This window comes from Anoplopoma fimbria, chromosome 23 (assembly GCF_027596085.1).
Source record: "Anoplopoma fimbria isolate UVic2021 breed Golden Eagle Sablefish chromosome 23, Afim_UVic_2022, whole genome shotgun sequence".
NCBI lineage: Eukaryota > Metazoa > Chordata > Actinopteri > Perciformes > Anoplopomatidae > Anoplopoma > Anoplopoma fimbria.
In genome coordinates, this window is record NC_072471.1 from 2,723,808 (window position 1) to 2,731,691 (window position 7,884).

The 7,884-nt window shown below is 34.7% G+C and overlaps 1 protein-coding gene across 2 annotated transcripts in view; it reads right to left on the bottom strand.

The window, feature by feature from the left end:
- The window catches only part of usp6nl (USP6 N-terminal like), a 100,346-nt gene extending 93,997 nt beyond the window's left edge, over window positions 1–6,349 (bottom strand). Inside the window, exon 1 of one of the 2 annotated variants that reach the window (XM_054624417.1) lies at window positions 6,201–6,349. The gene's annotated coding sequence lies outside the window, so the exon portion shown is untranslated. Of the gene's footprint in view, window positions 1–5,957; window positions 5,992–6,200 lie in introns of those variants that run through there. The other variant, XM_054624418.1, reaches the window with a different exon arrangement.
- Window positions 6,350–7,884: the final 1,535 nt, after the last annotated feature.

Genomic DNA, 7,884 nt, shown 5'->3' on the forward strand with positions numbered 1-7,884 from the left:
ATCACTGGGAGCGTTCTTTAACTGAATGCACCATGTGATTAGTCCACTACAGCAGCAGTAACAGCCCATACGGCCTGGGATCGCCTGCCTGCAACACACAGATGTGGGAGCCTGACGGCGAGCAGCTAACGGTGCTGACAGGGCTAACAGCTTTTAGATGGAGGGAGGGTGGGGGGGTGGGGGGCGTTATGCTTCCACGACAACATCGCCCCGCCATCGTGGGTCGGGGGGGGGGTCAACGTTATCCAACTATAAGCGCTTTGTGGCTGTGTTAATATGACACTCTCCATTCAGAAGAGGGCTATACAATGAGATTCTGTTGTTATGGGCATTACTTTAAGAGTACAGGTACCAAAATACCAATCACATGTCAGTGCAATAAATATAAAGCTACAGACAGTTAGCCTAGCTTAGCATATAGATTAGAAACAGGTGGGCAAAGCGAGCCTGCCTCCATCCAGAAGTAAAAAAATCAGCACATTTAAAATCAAAACCTGTTGCTTTTACACAGTTTGTGTCCAGAATAAACAGTTCAGAAGGTAATAAGTAAACTTTTAGTTCCTGTTTAGCCACGCTAGCTGTTCCCAGTCTTTATGATTCTGGTACTGATTGTAATCTGCGTCCTAAAAAGAAAAATGTTGAAGTCTTAAGATGTGAAACAAAGTCTTAAAAGAGACAGAATACAAAAAAAGTAATGAAACAAATCCAGCCTTGAAACGTAGTTATTTTAAAACATTTTCCGTCTTTTGCAGAGACTGCAGGCACCATCGAGGACACACATTTAAGATAAGGTATAAAATGGTAAAAACAACAGATAAAGGCCGACTGTATGAAGCTGAGAGAGACAGAGAGAGAAGACCCATTTAAATCTCTGTTGCTATGTTACAGACTTTCAAGTCAGACAAAACCGGCTTTTGAGTTTGGGGAGCCACCAGCCTCGCAAATTAACTGCCCTTTCGACACAAAAACACACTCACACACTCTGACTCGCTCAATTGTTTCTGGAGAGGCTCGGGCGACGCCGTAACGGAGACAGAAAGGGAACAGAAGAAGGGGATGAACTAATTTGTGGTTGTTGACCCCGACGACTGCGGGGCTTTTTCCATTTCCTCTCTGTCACCGAGCCTCGGATCCAACAGCAGCTTTTACAACGGAGCGCTGGGGAACCGTTCTATGGATCCATGAGACGTTTGATATTCTTTACACACTTGGACATTATAGTTAGATTCATATATTGAGGTAGTTGTGTGCATATCCAATACTGCCTTTACTGTACAGCAGGTGCAGGAGAGCAGATTCAGTATTGGAACAAGTGAACATTTTCTGCTAAGAAATCTAAATTTCAGCAGAAATAATCTAGTGTTTTACCTTGATTTACATATAGGACATTTCTTTTACAAGTTATCTGTGCGAAAAACTTAACTTGAACTACTTTTAATGACCTTTTGGGAACAAATTTGACACCACAAGTGCTGAAACAATTAGTGAATTCATCAATGAGCCGATCTAATCCAAACTTTTGAGTCATTTATTGAGCAAAAATGCCAGAAAATCGCAAGTTCCAGTTCATCAAATGAGAAAATCTGCCACTTTTGCCTCTATAATACCTCTGTTAATTGAATTAATTTGGCTTTAAGACTGTTTGTAAGACAAAATACAGACTTTAAAGCAAACGAGTGATTAAAAATGACGTCTAGTTGCAGCTGTAGACACACACATATCTCAACAATGTCAGTAAATGTATCTTGTGATGTCTAAATGCTGCATTACACATTTGACAGTAAGAAAGACAAAAACAATAATGTGGAGAACTATGCGGTTAACTATTATTAGCAGGGTGCAACTGTGCCTCAAATGCCACACAGAGAATGAGAAGTCAGCGGGTGGTTGAGTGTGAAAAAGGTCAAGTGTTGACAAAGGTGTACGGGCAGCAGGGAGGCATGAAGTCTAGTCGGATCTTTAACCTTAAAAATGCTGCAGCAGGGAGCTTTCATCCCGCTGCAAAAAGCTACAACAGTAAGATCAGTGCAGGCCGCGAACTATTGTAGTGCAAAGGCCTAAAAACAAAGAATATTCCTAACATTTGCTTCTACAAAATCTACACTGAAACAATAAACTTTTGCACTCATTTCTCGTTTATGGGTGTTGCATAAAAGTTAATGGAGAAGAAACACAAAGATTAGAAAAGGCATATTACTTTTATGTTCAGTGTCTTTGCGTCCAACATAGAGTTTGCTAAAAGCAGCTACATATTGCATTATCAAGACATTCATTCTTAATTTGAATTGCATGCATTTACATGTTGTTTATAGTATTACTTTATAAGTAGTAGTAGTAGTAGTAGTAGTAGTAGTAGTAGTAGTAGTAGTAGTGGTGGGATGGGACTTGTCTTTAACAGGAATGTTGTTTAGCCTTTTTTCTTTTTTTATCTAAGGGCTGATCCCCAGAAAAGCAACTCTGCAGCAGTGACACAGTGGCTCCAAATAAAAGCTGATAAAGCAAATAGTCTGACCCTGAAACATCCTGACACGGTGCTCATTTCATCGCATAGCCCGACGCCCAACACAACCAACACAACCTTAACTCACTTCAGAACAGCGCTGCACAAAGAAGACAAAGACTTCATTGATTTTCTAGTGTTTCTTAAGAAAAGACACTAAAAGGAACATATTCATTTGTTATTTGCACTAAAAAAAAGCTTGATTTTTTGGATTAAACTGTTTTCTTTTTAATTTTGTTGTGGTTTTGCTTGACACTTGTGGTAAAACACACTTAACTTAACTCAACACTGTAATCTTTGCAGGTGGACTACAAATATCAAGGTTTAGGGGGTCTTTAAAACTACATTTCAGTCACAGTGGTACACAAATACTACACAGTACTACAAACACTGTGTGTTTTCAAACTGCAAAGCCCCTGACTGCGTTAAGCCGCATTATCCTGAAGCGGGATAGGAAGGATTGAAAGACACACCATTGTGAAGCCCAACATTGAAACATATGACTGCCTACCACCATTTTTCAAAATAAAATCACCATTTTCATTAGGAAGCCCTTTACTCCCATTATAAACTCATACTGAACTGTATGTTTTTGCACAGCAGTCAGTTGGTGTAATAACTATTTAGAAATAGTCAAACATGCACTTTTTTTTAAGCCTTTAGACACTTTAATCAGGGTATTTAAGCTTCATGGTGTAAAGGTGCACTGCATGCTCTTTCAGCTATAATTGCAAAGTCTGTTTGTATTCTAACTTAAATACATTTATTCAATGTATGCACTGTTAAAATAATATGGTGGTTCCATTCATTTTGTGGCTTTTATATAGCACTTTTATCCCTAAAACTTTGTTTCCGACGCTTTTATTTTGAAATGAGTTCCTTTTAGATCTTTGCAACTTAACGCACCTTTCTCCAAAGGTAACTAAGGAAATAACGCACAGTTCTCAACTTTAATAATCACAAACACTTGAACAACTCGTCTCCAAGCGACCCACTTTACTTCTACATATTTTTCTTATTTCACAATGTCCACAAACTGAGCTCCTAGATTCCTTTTTAAACGCCACAAATGCAGCAGCTCCCCAAGCTCATCAAAGTGAGTGACAGGCGGTCGCAGCCAATCAGGAGCCTCGGAGCTCGCAGCGACAGCCAATGGGAGGCCGTGATTGGTGTTCGGGCCGCATTGATGCCTTTGCGGGAGGCTACCTCGGTGGTTTCGGTCATGTTAAGTTTTCAGCATTCAGCAAAAAGACAACCGGAATTAAAGCGACCTGACTTTCAAAACAGAAGACCTTATGTGTATTATAATATTATTAAAATCACATTTTAAATTTGTATTATTTATAATGTATGCTTTATAATCTTAATATAAGCTATAGTCACCCATAAAAAGCTTATTATTTCTTTTAAAGATACAATATTTCTTTACGTCCCTCTAAATCTTTTCATATAAATGACTTAACCAAATTCACTTAAATTACCAAATTGCTCCTTTAAATACTAACACTTTTGCTGCCAATAATACTGATACAACTACCAATAGTAATAAGATAAAATAAGATAATCCTTTATTAGTCCCGCAGCGGGGACATTTACAGGATTACAGCAGCATAGAGAGACATTATAAGAAAAAACTGTATTATAAATAAGTAATAAAAGTAGTTAACAGGAAAGAATTATTAAATAAGTAAAAACAAATTAAATAAAATCCACAATAACTAAAAAAATATTGAATATACAGCAAAAAGAGGCAGAAAACGAAAGTAAACGCCACGAATAGAGCATTTTTTGGGGTTGTTAATTAATCAAATTTGCTATAAAAAATACAAATATACTGTATGCTTTATAATCTTAATATAAGCTATAGTCACCCATAAAAAGCTTATTATTTCTTTTAAAGATACAATATTTCTTTACGTCCCTCTAAATCTTTTCATATAAATAACTTACATATTACAGCAGCATAGAGAGACATTATAAGAAAAAAACTGTATTATAAATAAGTAATAAAAGTATGTTAACTTAATAAAGAATTATTAAATAAGTAAAAACAAATTTTAAATAAAATGCAAATAACTAAAAAACTTTTAAATATACAGATAAACAAAAATCAGGCAGTAAACAACAACTAAAAACCCATAAAAAGCATTTTTTTTTAAAGATGTTAATTGATCAAATTTGCTATAAAAAATACAAATATACTGTATGCTTTATAATCTTAATATAAGCTATAGTCACCCATAAAAAGCTTATTATTTCTTTTAAAGATACAATATTTCTTTACGTCCCTCTAAATCTTTTCATATAAATAACTTTTTGCTTTATAATCTTAATAAAAAGCTTATTATTTCTTTTAAAGATACAATATTTCTTTACGTCCCTCTAAATCTTTTCATATAAATAACTTTTTGCTTTATAATCTTAATATAAGCTATCATAAAAAAGCTTATTATTTATTTTAAAGATACAATATTTCTTTACGTCCCTCTAAATCTTTTCATATAAATAACTTTTTGCTTTATAATCTTAATATAAGCTATAGTCACCCATAAAAAAGCTTATTATTTATTTTAAAGATACAATATTTCTTTACGTCCCTCTAAATCTTTTCATATAAATAACTTTTTGCTTTATAATCTTAATATAAGCTATAGTCACCCATAAAAAAATATTTCTTTAAATCTTATTATTTATTTTAAAGATACAATATTTCTTTACGTCCCTCTAAATCTTTTCATATAAATAACGTTTTGCTTTATAATCTTAATATAAGCTATAGTCACCCATAAAAAAGCTTATTATTTATTTTAAAGATACAATATTTCTTTACGTCCCTCTAAATCTTTTCATATAAATAACTTTTTGCTTTATAATCTTAATATAAGCTATAGTCACCCATAAAAAAGCTTATTATTTATTTTAAAGATACAATATTTCTTTACGTCCCTCTAAATCTTTTCATATAAATAACTTTTTGCTTTATAATCTTAATATAAGCTATAATCACCCATAAAGTCACCCATAAAAAGCTTATTATTTATTTTAAAGATACAATATTTCTTTATTAATAAAATCTTTTCATATAAATAACTTACATATTACAGTCCCTCTAAATCTTTTCATATAAATGACTTAAATAAAATTCACTTAAATTACCAAATTGCTCCTTTAAATAAACAAATTAAACTAAAAAATATTGAATATACAGATAGCATTTTTTGGGGGGGTGTTAATTAATCAAATTTGCTATAAAAAATACAAATATACTGTATGCTTTATAATCTTAATATAAGCTATAGTCACCCACTAACACGACCTTTATTTTGTAGCACGATACCGGAGGCGCTCCGGTTGCGCACCGGTGTGTTTGCGGAGGGTTTTGGGGGGTAAGGTAGGCCTCGGTGAATACAAATAAGCACAAAGTTTACAATAATAAAACACCACCTTATTCTCTCACCTGGGACGCGAAACAACCCCGATGACGTCACAAACACGCAGAAACTAATACCCCTTTAGAAATAAGAACTAAAAAAAAAAACCTCATGTCCCCGCACTCCGGTTTAACGGGGTGGTTGCAGTCCTGCAGTATCTCTACCATTCTGACAGATCAACACTTACCTGCAACCCCCCATTACCCCTCCTCCCATCCTGTACCTGCACCCCCACCCACCTCCACCCTCCTCCCTCCTCAGGTGCGCACCTTTGCTCTCAACTCGACGGGTTCCCGGTTGCTCGATCACACCGCCGCAGGTAGTTCCCCGGATAAAGTGCAGCACGTCTCGTCCATGGTTCCCGTACCAGGAAGTCCAGAGCACTTCTGAAAGTCTCTCAGTGCGGGGAAGCCGTGCAGGATGTCAGCCCAGGTAGCAATGCGCCGCCCGCCGGGTGGAGGAGGAGGAGGAGGAGGAGGAGGAAGAGGAGGAAGATGATGGTGGTGGTGGTGGTGGTGGTGGTGCTCACTGCAGCTGAGACATTCTTTACACACATAAACATATGTGTGACAATAATAACATGACAATAAAAACCTGTGCAATACATTACACATTACACTGTGCAATAATAGTTAAAAAAGTTAAAAATAGTTAAAATAGTTAATAATATTTCAGTTATTGTTGTTTTTTCTACTGTTTTTTTATTGCTTATTTATAATACTTGTTTTACTTTATTTTTATTTTTCATTTTTTATTTTTTATCTTGTCTTTCTCTACTATGTCTCTTGTGTGCACTTTACTCTACACTGCTGTAAGCCTGCAAATAAAGGATTATCTTATCTTATCTTATTGTTTATTTATTAAAAGGTCTATTTTTGGACAATAATAGACTCATTTAAATGATAACTAGATTTAATAAGACAGAGTTTCTAATGTGTTCCAAACTTATTTCTATTTATACCCTATTCAACTGGGAAAAACCTTTAGTATACATTCTAATACAAAAGTACATAAAGTAAAATGTACTCATTTGCATAATATAATATGCATACTCGAGACTCACTAGACTTTTTCTGTGAGAATAACAAAACAAAACTTCAAATGGAAGATGAAAAATACAAGTACACAAGTAAACAAATCCCCCTTTTAAAAGTAAAATTACTAATTTGCATAATATCATATTTCAGAATAATATATATATAATTTCACTTAATTGCATCAACACTGCAGTTGGTAAATGTGGGGTTTATTTTAATATATAACAAATACATAAATGATTAGATAATGACAAAACATATGTAGAATAAATGCCCTTTTTTAGATATATACATTCACTCTTGAAAGCACCACATAGCTCACTTTGATACCAAACAAAGTCATTAAAAGTCTAAAGCCTAAAATATACGGATATGTTGTCCAATCTTACATTAAAAGAAACACTAAAGAAAATAAGAGATGGACTAAGTGGTGCAAGCTAATAATTAGCTCGCTAGCGCTACTCAAGCATCTGCAGGAATAACAAAACTTAATTTTAAATGGCAGATGACAAAAACAAGTAAACAAATCACCTTTTTATGGATGAAGTTTTCAGAGTTTTTCGCATTTAAAAACACAGCTGACATAACGTTGATACCCAAATGTATTCCATGTAATTCAATGCAAACTAAAACTGATAAGTGCATATTTTCTAATTTGCAAACAATTAAACAAAGCAGTAAAACTAACGTAATAACAAAGAGTTATTTACAGACGTAAAGCTGATATTAAGGAGCCAGACAGGCTCAGACTTCACCAGCACGTCTGCATCTGATTTGAATCAAAACTTCAGATGACATGAATTATTCTCCTGCTGTATTTATTCATTTACTCATTCATAATCTAATCTGTGCATCATGGAGCGTGACAAGCGTCCTCACACACACACTTTGTGTTTGGAAACACGACTCTCATGAG